This window comes from Vigna umbellata, chromosome 8, assembly GCF_029865625.1.
Source record: "Vigna umbellata cultivar VRB3 chromosome 8, Vumbellata_1.0, whole genome shotgun sequence".
Classification (NCBI taxonomy): domain Eukaryota; kingdom Viridiplantae; phylum Streptophyta; class Magnoliopsida; order Fabales; family Fabaceae; genus Vigna; species Vigna umbellata.
The window spans coordinates 11,249,257-11,271,812 of record NC_142172.1 but is presented as its reverse complement, the minus strand read 5'-3'; the positions used below and the strand labels follow the sequence as shown (position 1 = coordinate 11,271,812).

Below are 22,556 nucleotides of genomic sequence, written 5' to 3'. Positions count from 1 at the left end.
ATATGCAAGTGCTGATTTATCAGGGTAGAAAAAAAATCCTTATATATTATGGATTTTAAGTCTTAAGGTTAATTATATTTGAATAATTTTCTCTCATCTCCATCCTTTCTCATATCCACACACAACAACTCGCGACACCGCAATTTGTTCTTAGTCTTCGTTCATTTGTTTTCCACTTTAATAAAATAATTGATGATATTGATGTTGATTTTTGATTGGAGGGTTGTGTTATATGTTTTCCTTTTTGATTGTTATTAAATTTTGCTTTTAAATTGGTTTAATGTCTCGGTAGGTCCCTATTTTTGGCGTGAATCTCAAACAGGTCCTTTTTCTTTTCGGCGTCTCAATTGGGTCCTTTTTTGTGTAAAATTGCAGCAATTAGGGATCTGCCGTCAAATTCAACAAACGGCCGTTTAAATTTGGCCTACGTGGTATGGTGAGATGGTGAGTGTATTCATTATGAGGCGCACCGGCCTTCCCGCCCGTGACCTCCGCATATTGGACCCTCTCCTCTCCTACCCTTCCACCCTTCTTGGCCGTGAGAGGGCCATCGTCATCAACTTGGAGCACATCAAGGCCATCATCACCGCCCACGAGGTCCTCCTCCTCAACTCACGTGACCCCTCCGTCACCCCCTTCGTCCAAGAGCTCCAGGCTAGGATCCTCCGCCACCACCAGGCCTTCTCTTCCAAACATCACGACCACCACACCGACTCCGACCCCGACCACGACCACGTCCCTGATGCCATCAAGATTCTCCCTTTCGAATTCGTGGCCCTAGAGGCCTGCCTTGAAGCCGCCTGTAGCGTATTGGAGAACGAGGTCAGTGCTTCCCTCTTCTCTTCTTTTCATTTCTTGCCGACAATTTCCCTTTGTCTTTACCCTAAATCTCTCTCTGATGACTCACAGGCAAAGACGTTGGAGCAGGAGGCTCATCCCGCCTTGGACAAGCTCACATCCAAGATCAGTACTCTCAATTTGGAACGCGTTCGTCAAATTAAGAGCCGATTGGTCGCCATCACTGGCCGTGTTCAGAAGGTTGGTGGGTGTGATTGATGCATGGCATGGGCTTCCGGGGGTTTGATTATTTCATTGTTTGATCATTTGTTCAGGTGAGGGATGAATTGGAGCACTTGCTGGACGACGACGATGATATGGCTGAGATGTATCTGACGGATAAGTTAGCCGAACAGCAGATGGAAGAGAGCTCTTCCGCATCCTCCATAAATGACCACGACGAGCAGGATATAGATGACAGGCATCCACCTTTTTTTTTTCTTTTACCTCTTTTTAACTCTCTTTCATCCCTCTGAATGTAAATTTTCTACCCATTTTTAGGACCACTACAGAAATATATATATGTTAAATGCCACGTCAGATAATGAATACATTCACCATACCACGTAGGCCAAATTTAAACGGCCGTTTGTTGAATTTGACGGCAGACCCCTAATTGCTGCAATTTTACACAAAAAAGGACCCAATTGAGACGCCGAAAAGAAAAAGGACCTATTTGAGATTCACGCCAAAAATAAGGACCTATTTTAGAATTAGTAGTTTATCTTCTAGAAGATTTGATATTCATTACCAAATGAAATTTGACCGAGTCGGCTCTAATCGAAATTTGGTTGAATTCGACTAAATCGGTCACAACCAAAATTTGGTTGAATTGGATTGAGTCGCCCCTTGTGGAAATTTGGTCAAATTTAACCAAGTTAGCTATAACCAAAATTTGGTCGAATTCAATTGAGTTGGCTCCGACTGAAATTTAATTTAATTTGGCTGAATGAGTAAAATTTGGTCGAATTTGATCTAGTTTACCCAATCAAATTTCATCTAAATTTGACCCAATTGACCTCAACAAAAGTTTAATCTAGTGGCTGAATTTGGCATTGGGTGTTAAAACATAATTTGACCATTTTGAGTACATTTTAATGTTATAGAGTTTGATAAAATAGAAACTCTAAACTAATTTTCAGTTTAGTTAAATTTTAACAAATTATTTTTTTGGTTCAGAAGAAGTTTTAACTGTTTGATTCAATGTAATTCATTTTGTAAATTTTGGAAAAACCATATACCTCAATGAATAAAAATTATGTTGAAATTTCATATATTAAAACATAATTTTGTATTTTATTACTATACAATATTACTAACATTATTAAGAAAACAATTTTTATTAAAAAGTATAAATAACTATTTTTAATGACCTTCTCGACATTATTTTACTGATTTACAATATTTAATTTTTTTCATACGAACAAATATTAATTAAGTTAATTAGTTCGATTGAATTAATTAACTGATTGAATTAGTTAATTGATCAAATTTGAATTTATATATTTGATTCAATGGTCTACTTAACTCGAAATAGACTTCTCATTAACATCAATAAAACTAAATAAATCATGTTTTTCGTCTTTATTTTTTATAAAAAAATATCAAATGAGTCTTTTTTTTTCTATACATCTCAATTTTATCCTTATTTTAAAAAAAATGATAAAATCAAGTTTTTTATGTTAGTATTGTAATAACAATATTAAGGAAATGTCATGTGTCTATGGTTTTTTATTTTTTTTTAATTTTTAATTGTTTTAAAAAAAATTATCTATTTTTTAAAAAAAATCACTAGTACAAAATATGTTTATAACTTCTTTCATTCAACATCAGCTTATAAAAAAAACTAATGTTAAAAATAATTGGTGAATTTTTTGTAAATAAAATGAAGAGTTTAATGTTAGAGATTAAGTGAGAATGATGTCATATCACATTTAGACGACTATATGGAGGGGAGACTGACATCATATGGTTTTAAACATTTAAAAAGGTTAGTTGGAACTCATGTTATCGAAGATTTTATTGTTGGATAATTTGGAGGTCAATGTCATATTACCTTTAGATGTATGTTTGGAAGGAGACTGATGTCATATGGTTTTTAAAATTTTAAAAACTCAACTGAAAGGCAATGTTCTAGAAGAGTTTGACGTGAGATAGTTAGGGGTCCGACGTCATATCTCTTTAGATATCGAATAGTGAAGGAGTTGACGTTTAATGATATTTAAGATATTAAAAAACCCAACTAGAAATGGACTTTCCTGTATCTTTTAGAAGTCAAATTCTATGCGGGCCAACATCATATCTCATTAGACATTAGCTTGTAAGAGTGGCCAACGTCATATGATGTTTAAAACATTGAAAAATCTAGCACAAAAGTCATTTTCCTATACTCATTAGACGACTGCCCGCAATAGAACATTTCTCTTTCATTGTTTCTTCGTGCTTTCTTTTCTCAGGCCTCCCAACAATTGTGGTGACAAGTGCGACCACATCAAAGACAATTTTTCTTTCATTTAATACAAATGAATATTGCTTGATTTCCTTGGGTATGATTTTCTTTCGTTTTCCTTGATTGTTTTCGTGTAGGAACTGTGTTTTGAACACCTTCAAGCAACAAGAAGAGTTCTCATTTCTCCCTCACCAGCGAGGACTCATCCACAATGGCGGCGACGACTCCTTTACCATCTTCCAACTTTGTTCAAGGTTTGTTATGTACACTAAATATTGAATGAATATTTTGTATACATGTTAGCAATTTTTGATATGACTTAATTTGCATGTGATTTTTTCCATTATGTTTCCTATTATTTTATTTATCTTGACCAAATTTTGTAGGGATTTGAGAAACTTTGTTACGAGAAGTTTTTCTCACCGCTTTATTTCTTAGTTTTGTTAACATGTTTGTTTCATTTAACTTTGTAGAATATTTTCACACTCCAATTTAGTTTTAATGATGATGTTTGATTAATTATTAAGTGATTGATTAAATTATATTTTTAGTTTGTATTAGTAAGTTGATTAATTTTAGATTTATTAGATGTTGTATATTTAAATAATTTTAGTTTTTTTTAGATTTATTATAATTTTAGTTAAACATTGGGCGAACCTTAGTTCTCGTTTGAAATTATGTGCAAATGATTAAACTTTTAATAGTTTGTATTAAATCTTGAATTGTCTAATTGGACAGTTTGGATAAATTATTTTTCAGAATTCGTTATAACGTATACATTGAAGTTTATGCATAAATTTGATAAAATTTAAGTTGAGACCATTTCAGTTGAGACGATTGTGGTTATGAGTGATAACTTTCATTTCGTGTACTTCAGAGACTAATGCAAAATGTTGTCAAAATTTTATCAAAGTTATGATGTTAGACTTCTTCGTATACATGTTAACAAATTATTAATAATATTTTTTTCTAAATGGGTAGTGTCTTACCTTGTGAGAGTTAAAAGACTGAGATTGCTGGAGTTTGTTACGAACATAGTATGGATGAAAGTTACATGAATGAATGTCGCATTATGAAAAGGGGATTTATAAGTTCTTACAATATACTGAGTAACATTCAATGTTTGTGAAGGAGACATATTTTTGTTCTTCTCTTTGTTGTCTTAATTAAATATGTCACATCATCTATTTTAGTTTTAGTTTTGTTTTAATAGTTTTAGTTTTGATAGCTTTAATGTTAGTAGTTGTCGCAACCGGAATCGCGACGGGACGACGATCCAAAAAGAAACGGGTTTTGAAAAGAGATTTGGAGTCGCCACCATAGTTTATTATGGAAAACTACGGAAAAACCTCAAAACGATAAAGCACGGTCCACGAAAACCAAAGATTGGGTTCGGGAGTCGGTTACGCGTGGGGAAGGTGTTAGCACCCCACAACGCCTGCCCTAAGGCAGTACCTTTAACTAAACGCACGAATATGATGTGGTTTTCAAAATGTTTAATTATCCCCTAAAATAAAATTCTAAATAAACAAAACATATTTTTTTAGTTTTTTTGGGCCCGACAAGGATTGACCTTGCTACTGCGTATTCTCATTCAAAATGAGAAATCAGGGTTACGTAGTTCTAGTGAAGAGATTGTTTGTTGTTTGGAAAAGCAGATGTTTTTAATTTTTGGAGATTTTATGTTTTTAATATTTTCGAGAAAAAGAAGGTAATGAGTACTAGGCCAACGCGAACGGTCGCACGAGTACTCATACCTTTAAAACGATATTTTAATATGTTTAATTATTTTTTTAAAAAAGAGAAATAACGATATTAAGCACTAGGACGATGCGGACGATCACACGAGCACTCATACCGTTATTTACTTATTTAGGAAAACTTGAGAGTATTGAGTGCTAGGCTGATGCGGACGATCGCACGAGCACTCATACCCTCGTTTAATATTACGTAAATAAGAGAGAAAAGTATTGAACACTAGGACGATGCGAACGATCACACGAGTGTTCAACCTTTAAACGTATTTTTGAAATTTTATTTAAGAAAAGAAGAAAAAGGTTTTTAGCACAAGGACAACGCGAGCGGTCACACGTGCGCTTAAACCTTTAAATATTTTTGTAATAATTTTTTATAAGAAAGAAGAAGAGGTTTTTAGCACAAGGACGACGCGAGCGGTCACACGTGCGCTTAAACCTTTAAATATTTTTGTAATAATTTTTTATAAGAAAGAAGAAGAGGTTTTTAGCACAAGGACGACGCGAGCGGTCACACGTGCGCTTAAACCTTTAAATATTTTTGTAATAATTCTTTTATTTAAAATATTGTATTATTACATATATATTTAAGGATAAATAGATGTTTAAAATAAATAGAACAAAATAAGATAAGAGAAAAAGATAAATAAATAAATAAAAATAAAAATAAAATAAATAAACAAAAGAAATGAAAATGGCTGAACGGACGTTAAGAATAACGAACGTTCATAGGGGGATATAACGGACGAACGTTTAAAAATGTGAGATGAATGACGAGCGTTCGTCGAGAGATAACGAACGGACGTTGGGAACGAAGGTTGAATGACGAACGCTCATTGAAGACATGACGTTGAGAAATTGAGGCTGAGAGACGAGCGTTCGTTGGGGAGATGATTAACAGACGTTTAGTCAGGAAGCTAAATAACGAACGTTCGTTGAAGACATGACGAACGGACGTTGAGAAATTGAGGCTGAGAGACGAGCGTTCATTGGGGAGATGACGAATGGACATTCATAAATGGAAGCCTAATAACGAACACTCGTTATTGAATGGACGTTTAAACAGTGACTTAATGACGAACGTTCGTTATTGAAATAACGAACGGACATTCAAAAATGGAAGCTTAAGGACGAACGTTCATTGAAATGACGAACGGACGTTCAAAAGTGTAAGCTTAAGGACGAACGTTCGTTATTGACACGACGAACGGACGTTCAAAAATGTAAGCTAAAGGATGAATATTCGTTATTGACACGACGAACGGACGTTCAAAAATGTAAGCTTAAGGACGAACGTTCGTTATTGACACGACGAACGGACGTTCAAAAATGTAAGCTAAAGGACGAACGTTCGTTATTGACACGACGAACGGACGCTCAAAAATGTAAGCTTAAGGACGAACGTTCGTTATTGACACGACGAACGGACATTCAAAAATGTAAGCTAAAGGACGAACGTTCGTTATTGAAATGACGAACGGACGTTTAGACAGGGAAACCTAATGACGAACGTTCGTTATTAGAATGACGAACGGACGTTTAGACAGGTAAGCTTAAATGACAAACGTTCGTTATTGAAAACGAACGAACGTGTAGACAGGAAAACTCAAGGATGAACGCTCATTATTGAAATGACGAACGAACGTTTAGACAGGGAAACCTAATGACGAACGTTCATTATTGGAATGACGAACGGACGTTTAGACAGGGAAGCCTAATAACGAATGCTCGTTGTTGAAATGACAAGCGGAAGTTTGGACAATGAAGCTCAATGACGAACGCTCGTTATCGAAAATGACGAACGGACGTTCGTTGGGGATATGGCTGTCAAACAGTCCGTCCAAGAAATGTCCGAACGGACGTTTGGATAAGAGGCTAAATAACGAACGCACCAAAAAAGGCCCAAGGTTCCTGGACGTACGCTTAATTCTGGGCCTGGCCCAGTTGAATGGTTTCTAACCTAGAATTTCCTAGGGGTTCAGGAGGTTCATCCTCATTCTCCACTCCCCAGCCCACGCCTTCTCTAGAGACCCAAGGTCTCCTGCTTCGCACCACAAACTCACTGCCGCCTCTGCCATAGCCGGCCACCGTCGCTTCAAACAGAACGCGCCTTGGCCTCGCCGGCGACACCTCGCGCCACCAGAACCACCGTCAGCCAAGACACCACCGTCTCCACTCTTCTCTCTTCGAAAACCAGCAATTCTCAGGGAGGGTTTTCCTCCACCTTCATCTCCGATCCGTTCGTGTCATCATCACCCATTAACATCAACTTTTACCATCCATGATGAACACAAACACTGCCACAATAAGGCTCCCCATGCCTATCCTCGTCCTCCTCCTCGGCCACCTCCACGGCCACCAGATTCCTTCTCAACAGCCCAGGCTGCCGGGACTCAACGCAATCACGCCACTAACCTCACCGGTGCCATCAACGCCACTCTTATTCTTCCCCATTCGAGGATTTTCTTGAATGTCGAATGCCCCCCGCAACACCACTTTTCCTTCTCTGCCTCCCCTAATTTCTTACTGTTTATTGATTGGTTTAATGTTGATTGATTCTTGTTAATTTGGTATTGGAAGAGATGAGTGTGTTGCGTGCATATGAGCGTGAAGGGGATAATTGATTCTGTGATAATGGTATATGAACTGGTGAGATAGGGAAACCTTAGTAGATCTGAGGGGGTGAATGAGTTAACATTTTGACTGTGTGAGACCAGTGTGGTAGTGGTTATGTGTGACTTTCTGCATAGTGATGACTTCCTTGTTGGTTACGGGGTGGGGATGAATAGATGTATTAAGGGATGTTGAAGATAGGAGAACTCGTGATCTTCAGAGGAAAAGGAAGAACAATGGGGAATGTGGTAGACTCACCACAGCAAAAGCAAAGGTGAAATAAACATAAAAGGCAGTAATGCAGTAAACACACAGGTGAGCAAGGCTTGCTTACCTCTTGGAGCTCTGCTTGTCTTTGTCAACCTTACGTCTCCAATGGGTTTCTCTCTCTCCGGCTGGCGTTTGTCGTTCTCTGACGGTGAGAAAAAATGGTGAATCTGGATGATGATTCCCAAAATGATGGTCCCCGTGTGTCTTCCTTCTCCCTTTTTCTCCCTCTGATCCCACCAATCCTCCCTGCCAAAATCTTGGAAAAAATCCCCTTCTAACAACCTCGTCCCCCCTTCTTTCACCCACCAAAAAATCTTAGAAAATATTCCCTTAACCACCTGGTCTCCCTCCTTCAGACACGTCCCCCCATCCGTCACCTCCACGTTTTTTTCTATTTTCCTTTTTTTTTATATATTTTTATTTCAATTTTATTTTTTTATTATTTTTTACTTTATTTTTAATTTTAATTTTACTTTTCAATTTTTCAATTATTTTGATTAATTAACTCTATTAAAACAAAATGAATATAAGAAATAAAATAAAAATTGAATTAAAAGCAAAGATCTAAATACATTAACATAGAATAAAACAAAAGGTAAAATAAAATAAAAGGAAAATAATAAAAAAAAACCAATAAAAACACATTTTTTACAACCCGGACAAAATTGAGTGTTGACAGTAGTTATATTTTGTATTTTAATAATTTTAATTTTGAAATATAATATGTGCTAAAAGTTTTCTGAACGGTTTTGGAGCATTTTCTGGTTTTTAGGTTTTGGTAAATTGTAAATATAAAAAATATTTTAAACAAAGATTGCATTTCATAAAATAAAAAGTAATGTTAATGGTAACATCCCATTTTAATAGTATAAAACTACCACAAATGAAACGTTACATAGATGCTAAAAGAAAAACTAGATAAAACAAACATCGTTCAAAGAAGAGATCTACTTCTGTAGATCTATCTAAAAACTCATATGTATCTTCTCCCAACTCTAGCTGGAACAACTGAAAAGGTGGATCCCTAAGCTCACAACATTAGGTGATCATCACAATAGAGAAACAACATACAAAGACAAACACAAAAAAAACAAGGGTAAGCTAGATAGAAAACAATACATCATAAGTTTAAAGCCTTTCATATAAGAATCATGTATAATTTAATCCAATCCAAACATCTTAACATGCAAAGACCTAAACCGACTGTCCAGACTTAGAATGATTGTCGAGCTAAGGCGGGTCGTGCACTCGTGGTGGCCTCTACTGCTTTGCAAAGTAATTGCCAATGGGTTTCACCCTACCACGTGGTTAGTCCGTTATCACTCACCTTGGATCATATTGGAAGCACCCAAGACTAGAACTTCCTGCTACTCCTCACAACATGGATCAATCTTCTCTACCGCTGTGTTCGTTTGAAGCAATTTAACTGTTCACACAGTTTTGCGAGCAAGGAATTAAGCTCATTACGCGTTCGGTTGAAGTGAAATGCGTGGACGGATTTGCTTTGAAATGCGGGATGCTTGTACTGTTCACTCACCCGCAGTTGTGGTGAGATTTGGAGGGATGGAATGCAAATTCTCTTAAATGCCCCTATAACTCAAAATAATTCCCAGATGATTTTTTATACTTAATATAATTGGTTCACTGTGAAGAAGAATGGAGGTTGAGGATGAAGATGAGAGACGTTGAAGATGAAGAAGACGAAGCAGAGAATGAGTTCAGCGTGAAGAGGGTGAAAAAGACGAAGAAGAGAGATCATCACCATCTAATTCCCAAACCTTCCTAGATGAACTGGAAGAAATTGCCATATAAGGAGACTCCACATCCTTCTTCAACCTCTTGCTCCCAAAACCACACTTTCTCCTCTTCTGCCCCAAATCCATCTCCTTCACTTCACTCTCCTCATTAGAAGCAACTCCGTTCTCCAGCACGACACAACGCTCACTGCTTCTCCTTATTAAAATCGTTCGACAGCGACTGCCGTGTCGGAGGAAGCCTTGCGTGAGGTCGGCGTCGAAGGCAAGGTTGGTGGCGCATCCTTCTTCTTCTCCTCCTCGTCCCTCCACCGAAGTGAATCCAGCATCTGCTCCAGTGAGCTTCTCGTCAAGGAACATGGCGAAGCCGACAACACCATAGTTTCCCCACCCCACCAACAAAAACCACTGAAATTTATCAACTTTGAACCCAAATTTGGAACCCAATAGAAATTTCACCACCCCCACTTCGACTTTCGTTGCTGCATTGATGAAAGCCGCGAAATTGAAGATAAAATTTTTAGATTCAAATCCTTGTTGGTTAGTGCAACAAGAGTCCCTAGGGAATTAACATTTTCAATTGCATAGAGGGAGATTGAGTTGCTATGTGTAGCTCTTCCCTCGTCAACACATGGACCTCGTTTTTTATTATGTTAACAGCAAATTACTATTACATTGTTGTTACTGTGAATATTGTTGTTACTGTGAATACAGTAGTAATATTATTACATTATTAGTATTTTAATTATTATAAGAATTAAAATATGATATAAAAAATACAAGAATTAAAATTTTACTTTAATATGTTGTCTTACAAAAATAATTATTTTAATTTTTTTTACAATTCCTCTCATGATTAAAAATAATTATTTAATTTATTAAATTACAATTTTTTTACATTTTAAAAAATAATTTTAATAATTATTTTTAATTTTTTACTCTTTATAAACATTTTTACAATTAAATATAACATTAAAAATTATCATTTTATATTATTTTAATAACTAGGGGCATTTTGATAATCTTTAATTTCTACAATTAAATAAATTTTTTAAATCTGTCACATCAATCAAATCCTACATTAATTCTCACAAACTTTACTTCCAAATCAATTCTCAATTACCCACAAATCCACTCAAAAAAATAACAAAAAAATTACCCTCAAATCCACTCAAATCCATTCAAATCATCTCCCCTAAATCATCTCTCTCAAATCACTACAAAAGAACAAAGCATACGTGAGAGTGAAAGACCATTAGAGTTTCAGGATAACCCCCAAGACTGAGCTTCCTACAATCATTCTAAACTTACACAGGGCACCACCATGTAACCTCTCTGTGAGCATCATGGAATTACGTCCATTAACCATACTTTGAAACCATATACTTTCATTTGTAACATAAGTCAGATCATGATCAATCATATAACTTAATACACATTCATACATGCTTCCTAATGGATCTGAAAACTTCATTTAAATCAAACAAGAACAAAGAATTAAAGAGTAAATTAAAACATGAACCATTTGCTCAGCGCACCCTCTCGCATAGCGAAACCCGAGGTTTCTCGCATAACGACCTAATCATCACAATTCACTTTATCAACACTAAATTCAACATCAATCTCATATATAAATAGATTCAACATATTATACATCATTCATCAATACACAAAACGTCAAACACCTAATTGATTTCTCTACATTCAATCATAGAACATAATTTTACTCACGCAGTTCCATATTCATGCATCCTCTAACATACACAATTAGCATCAATTGAAGAAAACTCTAGCATCCCTTAAAATAATGAAACTTGTTTATAACAAAACTATTTATAATAAAACTGGTTTAATATTTAAAATAATTGAGTCTCACTATTTTTATACTACCACCACTTCTAAAACATCAATTTTTGGGGTTTCACATTAATAGAAAACAATTTAAAGTTAATTTTAATTAACAAATATGTTAAACTTGTTTATCAATTGTATCCCATAATATAAATTAAATTTATCAACTTTTTCAATTCTTCTAAATAATTGTATATTTTTAAAATGTATAAAATTCAACAATCTTTATTCAAATATGTGAGTTCGTTTAAAAATAACAATTTTATAAATTCAAATGTAAAACTTTTAAATAATTTTAAACAATTTTACAATAATTTAAACTAAATAAATTTAAAACTTGGAAACAATTTCAAATAAAGTTGAATGTAAAATATAAGTATAACTAAACTTAATTTTGTTAAAAATATTTAATAAAAATATTAATTTTAATAAACATATTTGTATAACATTTATACAAAAATTAAAAACTTAATACCTATTTTGGTCCCTACTTTCGTAACTTCTATTCAAAGTGGTCATCGACTTTTTTTGGCGTTCAAAGTGGTCATAATTTTTGTATTTTTAGTCTTTTTCCCTCATGGCATATAAATCGTTAACGACACAATGTCCATGTGAGCCTAAGTGAATGACATGACCCATTTTTTCTAACGTAGCTGCCTATGGTCTTTTTCCACCTCGTCATCTTCAACCTCTTACCATCAAATCACAATGGTTTCCTTCCACCGTCACCGATGATTCGCCATCCTTGCACCTTCCGTCTTCGTCAACCACCACATAGCAACAGAAAGCCACTGCAAGCCACCATTGTTCGAAATCTCAACCTACAAACTGTTAGGCATTATCTTCAGCAAGTGCACCGAATTGCACAAGTAATATAAATGGTAAGTTAAAGTATCGTTTTTCCAAGAGATTTGTATCAAATTGGCTAATTATGATTATTTACTAATTTGGCTACAATTATGAACATCAAATGCTTTTATAAACAATTTAAATAAAAATTTCAGATTTACATATTAATAAAAATAGTCAAGTTTAGATTCATTAGAGTTGGATTTCATGTTCAAAACTCAATGTTCTTCTCTACAAAATACAGTTCTTCTAGAATCATACATGAACATCATGAGCATACAAGTTTCTGATCCCTTAGATGACAAGTTCTAAACCTTCATGCAAAAACACTAATCCCTTAGTTGTTTCAAACATAAGATTTGCATTAAGCACGATGTTTATGATGACCAAAAGCTTTAATCTATGTCTAGAATTAAATTCCCTTGGTTATTCTACCTATGTCCATGATTATGATTAAAACCACTCAAATAGCTCAGATTCCCATCATATGTGTGAATAACCAAAATAGAACACAAGATTCATCAAAGATTATGAATTAATGAGAGAAGTTTACATAGAGTTTTGATACATTACTTTCAACCCCAATGAAATGGAGTTTTAGCTACTCATATACATCTAGGAAGCAAGATGGAGTGGAAATGGTGGAGTGGATCGTGAAAGATGGTGTCCTCGCACCTTGGAAGCACCTAAACTCGAGCTAGAGAGCTTATGTAGTGTTCCCACTGTCAAAAACTAACTCTGCTATTCTCTCTTGACTCATTTAATGAGTGCCCAAAATAAGTCAACTCGCTGAGTGAGTTAAAATAATACAAAAATAATACAACTGGCGAGTAGCATCATTCGCTTAAGCGAATGGACCTTTTGCTTAGCTTGGCCAGATTTTGTGTTGGCTTGGGCGAATGGGTTAATTTAAGTAGCTTGAGCGAATTTGACTATTGGCTTGAGCGAATGATGCAGGAAGAGACATTTATTCTTCTCCAATCCATATTTTCCTACAAAATAAACACACAAAAACAATCATACTCATCTAGAAACAATTATATACAATTTTTACATATTTTCGTGAGAATTGACACATAAACACATGCAAAAGAGATTATAATAAGTGCAAATACTAGGTAATTATCACACTTATCAAACACTAAGCCCCAAATCTGAAAAGAAACCAAAACCCCAAAATCGTTAGCACCCAAAATCGTGAATCACATTTCGAACCTGCAAGCCCAAATCGTCATGCTAGTTTACATCAGCGCAAATCTCCCTTTCAAAATTGTGACGAAACCTAATTGCATTCACCATGCACAACGTCATTTGTCATCTTCTCCAAACCAGAAAATCTCAAATTGCGAGTTCAACACTTCGTAGCGTCACCAGAGAAGACCACCAAAAAATCGCGTCTCTTCCACACATCTGCAACACAGAACCATCGCGAAACAACAACAACGTGCAAACTCTAACTACTTCACTGCCATAGGAAACCAGAAAACCCTAATTGCTTCACTACCATGGGCAACAACTTTAGACAAGATGGCAGTCACGTCATTCACTAAGGTTCACGTAGACATTGTATCGTTAATGATTTAGATTTTGTTAGTGAAAAAGACTAAATTGAACAAAAATTACAAAAAAAAGGATCACTCCGAACGCCGAAAAAAGTTGAGGACCACTTTGAACAAAAGTTACGAAAACATGGACCAAAATAGGTATTAAGCCAAAATTAAATTTGGTTTTAATATGGACAGAGAAAAAATTATTTATTTAAAAAAATGATTATATTGAAACAAAATAAAAATATAAGGATTAAATTAAAACTAAAACAATGACATCTAGTGTGATAGTGACACGTGATATTGTCATTATCACAACATGCTAACCTCAGCTTGACACATGTCAATTTTAAAATATAAATAAAAATTTTAAAAATTTAGGAATTGACACATGACATCTTTAAAGTACAATGTTAATGAATTGTATGAAATTTCTCAAACTAAAAACTAAATTGAGACATAAAAAAAACAAATTTAGGATTTTCTTAAAAGAATAAAAACAAATTATATGATTTAACCATAAAAAAAAAACGATGTTGGGTTCATAAAGTCCATATGGTGTCTGAAAAATGTTTTGAAATGAAAATGTGGTTGTTAGTGTGGAAGTTATGATTGAAGTGTTCATCCCGAGAGGAGAAAAAAGGTTGGATAAATATATGAAGATAGTGAAAGAAGACGATCAAAGATCATAAGAATAGTAGGAAAAGAGAATTTGAAAAGAAGATGAGCCCACTAGTTTTCTTCTTTTTAGAGCTCACCAAAGCTTTTTTATATATTTGAAAACAAAAGAAATTAACATTCAAAATGTTCACACTACTCATCAAAAGGCAATGCAACTTTTCCTCTTTTGAGTGAAGGTTTGGCATGGAGACAAGGTTTCCACACATTCAGCTTTTGCAGTCTTTAGAAAAAATAAATACCAAAATGGCTGTTTTATATACTTTTTTTTTCTTCTTTCTATTGCATGAAAGTAAGGGATTTCTTGGATCTCCAACTCTCAATAATAAATACTATATAATTGTGCCATCACTGTCTTACACAGTCATACTATCTTTTCTGCAATATCACCTTGGATTCTTAACTAACTATGCCAACCATATCAACTACGTAAACAACAAAATCATTAATTATATTAATTCTTTTACATATAATCATATCTTAAAAATCCTTTTTTTTTATAATATTTATATTTAATTCACTTAAATTTATTATAAATTTGAGTATTTTTAATTAAATTTATAAAAAAAGATTGTATTTTTTAAACTGAGTTTTTATTGTTTTTCTTTTCTGTTAATTAGGTGGTGTAGATATTATTTTATTCCATAATCTTGCTTGCTTTTATTCATCTGTCAAAAAAATGTAAGATTATAGTTAATATAAAAGTGGTATTATTAACATAAAATGACGAATGAAAAACATGTTAGATATGAAGATCGTTGAATTTTTATATCATTTTTACTTCATTACCTATCATAATCTAGAGATTGTCCCCATGACTATTATTGATAGAATCATTTTAGTTAAATGTAATGAAAATAATAAAATTTAATTATTATTTTATATTAATTATAATATCATTTTATATTAATTATATAACAATATTTTTAAATATTTTTTAAAGATAATAGGATAAAATAAAAATTCTTCATATAAGAACTTAAATATAAAAAATAAAAATTAAATATTCAATAAAAAAATAGTAGAAACTCCATTGAAATTATTCAAATTTATTAATTAATTCTAATATACAGTTGTTTTTATTAGGATAGATTGATATTACATAAAATTTAAAAATTTGAATAATAGAAATAAAAAAATATTTTTTTCTAAATATCAATAATTAAATAAAAAGTAATAATTAAAGTATGAATTTTACATTATTTTTCCACTAGAGTAAAAGAAACTGAAACAAGGTTTTCAGAATGATACAGCAAAACTTAAAAAAAATGAATACATTATATAATAACTTTTCTTATAAAGATATCGTTTAAAGGTGTTAGGGTTACATGGAAAAGTTAATTATTAGTAAAGCTGTTAGATATTTCATACTTAATTAAAAAGTTATTAATCTACTTTGAAACTTTTTTTTCTTATATCGTTTCATTCAATTTCTAACATCATTTAATTCTTTTAGTCCCATTCCTTGTATAATTAAGTGATAATAATGACAATGCATATTTAGAAATTAAAATCGAAAAGTTAATTTTTGAAATTTAAATTGAATCTAGAATGTTTCATAGTATTAAATTTTATTTTTTCAGAAAATAATACGACGAAATGATACAATTTTAAAAATTAAATGAAGTATTTATTTGTTGTAACCTGATTCACAAATTACGTTTGAATATCCTGAAATTTATATTATACAAGCTGGTAACATTATGATTATTATTTTAGTTTGTGTAATATATACTCAATTTTATTCTTTACATGATTAAAAATGTTATGAATAAATATTTTTAAAATGTAAATCATATTATAAACTACAATATCATAATAATGAATAATTGAATATATAAACTATATTATGAATTTAAATAATTTATTGTGATACAAAAATAATTTTAAACCATGATATTTTTTAAAAATACTAAAGATATTTTTTCTTAAAATGCGTGAAAGAATAAAAATTGATAAATAGCCTATTGAAAGAAGAGAGAAATAATTAATACATGATAGCGTAAAAGCTGGGACTAAATAAGTGAGTTTAACTTAAAAAAAATCTCATTTATAAGAATTATTCTTCAAAATAAGATATGGTTTTCCTTAAAAAGAAAAAAGGAAGTTGTTTAGAATGATGAAAAAAAAATTCAGTTTGTAAATTCAATAATTGTTGATATGCAAGTCTTATAGTTTTCAGATTTATAAATGGCTCATTAAACTTTTTTTTTGAAATGGAATAATGGGTTCAAAATTTTATTTTAACTGAATATATAAAAAATAGGACTGTTCACTATTCAATGATCTATCTTGTGTGGTTTTAAGTCGAATGGTAATTTACAAGTTACTAATATTCAGTTAGAGAATAAACTTTATATATTATGTTTAGCTTGAGACTTTCCTTATGGTAAAATGACTTGGACTAAACTTATGCGTATTTGATTTTTTAAGTCTAAGTCTAAAAAATGTATGTTCTTTAAATCATCGACAATTTGGCACGATATTAAGGATGCATATGATGTTATTCTAGAAATACTTTTTGGACACTAGGTAAGGATGATTGTATTAATCTTTGGAATGATCGTTAGTATTATGACATTTGCATACCTAAATTGACTAGAATTCCTTATTCTGACATAATAAGGTTATACTTTGTTGTTAGTTTGGCTTGGCCAAAGACTCATTGGAACTTTCCTTCTTTTGTTGTTAGTTTATGTGATTTTTCTTCTTTAATGGTTAATGAATACGAGGATGTGCTTAATTGGACCTTAGATTAGATGATATTGGTGTGATTTTTCAAAGTGTTGCAAAAAACAAATTCTCATCTAGTATGTACATGTGGATTGAGGGAACTTCATTTGGTTAGATGATATGTCACCAGCTAAAACTTTAGTTCTTTAAAAATTGTTGTATGGTTGTTTACATATTGATTTGGAGGTTTCAAAAAAAGGAGTGATTTTATGCTCTATGTGTTCTTTGTGTGGTAATAATGTTAAGCCTATGTGTTCTTTGTGTGGTAATAATGTTGAGTCTTTCTCTAATTTGTTCTTCATTGTTCTATTGCTATAAGGTTGTGAGAATGGTTGAGGAAAGTTTTTTAGGATTTGTATTCTTTGGATTTGGTTGTTCGGATTATGAAGTATCATTGTAGACTTAAAGTGATTAAAATGGTTGTCATTAATATATATATATATATATATATATATATATATATATATATATATATATATAAGTATCTTGATTATGTAGATTTCATGATCCAATTACTTTATGTTATTTTTCAAATTAAGGAGTTAGTGCATTTGACTAAGAATAAATCTAAGAAGCATTTGAGTAATACTGCTTCTGATTTTTTGGTGCTAAATTTTTTAATATTCAAAATATGAAGGGTAGGATGGTTAAATTTATGGATGTAATATAGAAAGTTTCATTTGCTAATTGGCTTAAAATGAATATAGTTAGGGTTTGTCATGATTTGAAGTACTTGTATTATTAGAGGAAGTTGGAGTTAATATGTAAGTAGTTTTTTTATATTTTTTAGGAGTACAGTCTTTTATTTATGCTAAGTTTATGGAGGTCATTTATGCTTTGGAACATATTTGAAAAAAATGATATTTTGAAGTCTTTCTTCTTTAGTTTGTTATGGTTTTTTAAATCAACAAATTGTTTCTTAAAATATAAGAGAAAAATAACATGAATGAAAATAATGTCTTTATTTAAATTAGGCTTAATTACCTACTTAGTCCCCATGTTATGAGGTAATTTTCTGTTTAGTACCCAGTTTTAAAAATGTAGGCATTTGGTACCTATGTTTTGAAATTTGTATCAATTCAATCCTATCCAGTTAACGGCGTTATAATTGATGCGAGAAATTAAGGACGTTAATGATAGCCTGGGTGGAATAGCTATCAAATGTTTGAATGCATCTTCATTAACGTCCTTAATTTTTCGCATCAATTATAACGCGGTTAACTGGATAGGATTGAATTGATACAAATTTCAAAACATAGGTACCAAATGCCTACATTTTTAAAACCGGGTACTAAACAGAAAATTACCTCCTAACATGGGGACTAAGTAGGTAATTAAGCCTTTAAATTATTAGTTGAAAAATGAGATTCACGTGTAACACATGAAACAAAAATAAAATAACTGAAATTTGAAATAACTATTAAAAGAAGATCGAACTGAAATGTTTTAAATATAATATTTAAAAATAGAATTATATTTTAATAAACTCTTAAAAGTAAAAAAAAAATGAACTGAATTTATTTTAAATTAAAAATATTTTCCAACTTGTTTATTCGTATATAGTATAACTACTATTTATTTTGATATCTTATTGTCCTTTGTTATGTTGCTAATGAAATCACTACACTCTAATTGAAAGAAAGAGACCTATCCTTCATAATAATTTTTATCTATCTTTAAAATGTTTGTTACAGAGAGAGTTTTTATGATAACAATAAAACTTTGGACGAAAATCTTAAATAATAAAAAAATGAATCGAGACAAATTGAAAGAATGTAAAGTTAGAGCAAAATGAATCTCTCAATTGTATTGAATTTTTGAAATTGAAAAGGTACAAAGTATTGTTTACACTGAAATCCTCTCGGTGGCTTTGCACTCAATGGTGGTTCCTCACACCCTATGCCCAAATGTTCACTCTCTTGACATCTATGCTTACTCTACCAAAAAGAAAACTAAGACAAGAAGAAGAAGAGAAAATCGAGAGGCAGAGGAGAAAAAGAAGAAAACAAAACAAAAACGTCCTCCAAATAGAAGAATCCCCCAAAACTTTTTTATCGATAAAAAAACCCTAAGAAGGAAACAAAAAACTCAACTTATGTGTCTTCAGGTTCGATGCAACAATTGTTCCTCCACAACAACATCGATTTCATGTTTTTTTTCCATTGACACTAATGCAATCCCAATACATAGTAGCCTAAAGCATTATTTTCCAAAAGAATCTAACTAGTATACAGAGGGAAATGGGTAACAACAACAAATACATTGGAGTAAATATTGAATGGCAATAAGCAAAATGTACGACCCTAACGAAGGAAGGAGAGAAAACTTGATTGTACACAGGTCAGAGAAGGCGTCTCAAATACGACAGCGTGGAGATGATGGCGGGAGGCCACGTCGATGCAATGTGAGGAGGCCAACAAGTGAAGAGAAGAAGAGACATATTATCGTGAAAGAGAGAAACAAAGATTAACTAAGGAAGAGATAATTCGTGAAGACATGAAACTTAACAAGAAAATTATATGAAGAATTAGGGATTCAAAGCTTCTTATAACATATGGTGAATTAACCGTCATAATAAAAGCCTATGATAGATATTTCCACACCTATATCATAATACATTTTGAGCATAATTTCAATTTTGTCATTGTGTCCATCTATTATAATAGGTCACTTCATAATAACTTTTATTTTTCTTACGAAAATGTCACCGATCAACTTATTATAACAAGTTGATTTCACACGTCACAATAAGTCATGATAAAATCCATTTTTCTACCTGTATTTTTTTGTGACGAAAATAATTGTATTGATAAGTTAGATAATTTAATTTTCTTGAATATCATAAATGATTTAATGTTTTACTCAATATATTTATTTACATTTTTTTCATAATAAAGAATAATTTGTCTATGTTTCATAAAATATAAATTTTATTGTGAGTTTGACGTGGTCTTTTATATTTTGTATTCTTTAATTATTTTTCTTTTTAATAAAATTTTATGTAATGATAAATTATTGATGAAATTAATTATAACTAACATGACTTTATTTAGAATTATTTAAAAAAAATTCTCTTTTTAAGATAGGATATTTATATTTAAAACATAGGACGAGACAAGTATGTCAAAAGAGAGAAAACATTGAATAGTTTCTCTTTCCGTTTTTTATTTAATATTATAATAAAGAATTAATAAAAGTAATTAATTTCTTTTATTTTTAATAAAATATTAATAATTTTATAAATGTATGTTATCCCATTTATTTTTTGGCATTTCGACATTATTATTTTTTTCTTTGACAAGTGTATAATTGGAAAAAAAATGTGATATTAAAGTGTTTGAAAATAATAGATGATAAAAATGAAACAATTATTAAAAAGTGATAACGAAAAGTGGAGGTAATATGAAGTATCTATAAAGTTCCTCAATGTGACCTTTAAAATAATTTGTAGGGGGGGTGCCCTCTGATCTAAGGGCAGAGACAAAGGATATATGACCAGTCAAAAAGAGAATTTTCCATGAAAAGATAATCATAATAAGCACATTGCATTGTGCCACCATGTGAATTAAATCGAATAAATCCCAATTATATAATTTTATTCTTTTTTTTTTCCATAGATCAGAGCCTACTGAAGTAAACCTAACAGAGTGAGTATGTTAATTAATTAGAATTTCTTTTGGAGTAAATTTCAACGTAGCATATGTTTAAATAATTTATGAGAATATTTTGTATACAAGTTTAGCTTTTCTGGATGATAGGAGAAGTCAAAAATTTGACTTTAAATTTTAAAAAAGTAGTAGTAAATAAGGAAAATCAGTTAAATTTTGATAATACTTATTTGGATGCACAAGTGATCTAACAATAATATTTGATTTTACTTAGGAATTATATATTGTTTGAAAATATTAAAATTATTTCGAAAAGCTTCCGAAATATGTAATCCGAAAATCACTTTTCCGGAAAGAAAAAATGTCATTCTGAAAGTTTGATGGGTGATACAGAAAGTAAAAGCTAAGATTGGTTGGAATGATATTAGTTGTAATTAAGGGTCTTTCTTCCTACATCCCTTTTTTCTTCCTGCACCTCCATAGACTAGATCAAATGACCATTTTAACCTCATTCTCAGACACATTGCATGATAATGGATAGTATGGATGAAATACTTTTCTAAACACTTAATTAAGAAAATATAAAATGATGTTATCGAGGATAAATGAAAATATAAAATACTTTTCGAAATACTTAATTAAGACTACCAATGTACCCTAAAGTTGAACATATTTATGTAAAAGAAAAAGAAACATAGCAATAAATAATGTTTTCCAGGATCATTTTTGTATGTACTTCTCACAAAACTATTTACATGAGATGAGTTCTTTTACATTGTTAAAATGATGTTACTCTTAAATAATTTAATATTATAAACAAATAAGTTTCTAAGAGGAAAAGTGGTGTAATTTTTATTTAAATATAGATATGAACAAATTTTTAAAAAATTACAAAAATGGGATAAATTGTGTTTTAGAACCAAGACTTTAAGACGGAGTCATGATTTTAAAAGGTGAAATCCTGCACGTTTACATACAAGTCGTGTTATAAATTAACGACTTTTATGTTTTTATTTTTTTTAGTAAAGTTGTATGAAATACATTTTTAATTGTTTTATATTAAAATTTTGTTTTTTCTTTTCGGACAAACAGTATTTTAATTTTTAATTACTAAATTAAAATATAAATTATAAAATATTATCATATATTTTTAAAATATTATAAAAAAAAATTAATTTATTTTATTAATCAAAATATTTCAAAATAAAAAAATATATTGCCATATTTTTAAAATAATATTGACATATATATTTTCAATAAATACATTTTACATATATAACTTTAGTAATTAAATTATCCAAAAATTCCAAAATATAAATTATCTTTGCATAAAATTAAAGATAAAAGAAGAAAAGACTTTAAAGAGTAAATGAAATTAAAAATATTATTTTTAATTCATTAATTAAATTATTAAAAAAATATACGATCATATAAAAAATTAAGAGATAAAAAAATAAAAAATTAATTAATCAAATTAATAAAAATAATCTAAAAATAAAAATATATTCACATAAAAATTTGAAAAAAACTAAAAATTATCAAATTTTAAAAAATAAATGTGGAGAGATTGTGTGGTAACATAACGACTTCTAAAATCTGAAATAAGCTAAAAA

At 31.1% G+C, this 22,556-nt stretch overlaps 1 pseudogene across 1 annotated transcript; it reads left to right on the top strand.

The window, feature by feature from the left end:
* The first annotated feature begins 441 nt into the window (after positions 1–441).
* On the top strand, positions 442–1,379 carry LOC124821466 (magnesium transporter MRS2-3 pseudogene; annotated as a pseudogene). The gene is made up of 3 exons (XR_015781682.1): positions 442–822; positions 910–1,038; positions 1,113–1,379. The product of XR_015781682.1 is annotated as a magnesium transporter MRS2-3 pseudogene (transcript).
* Positions 1,380–22,556: the final 21,177 nt, after the last annotated feature.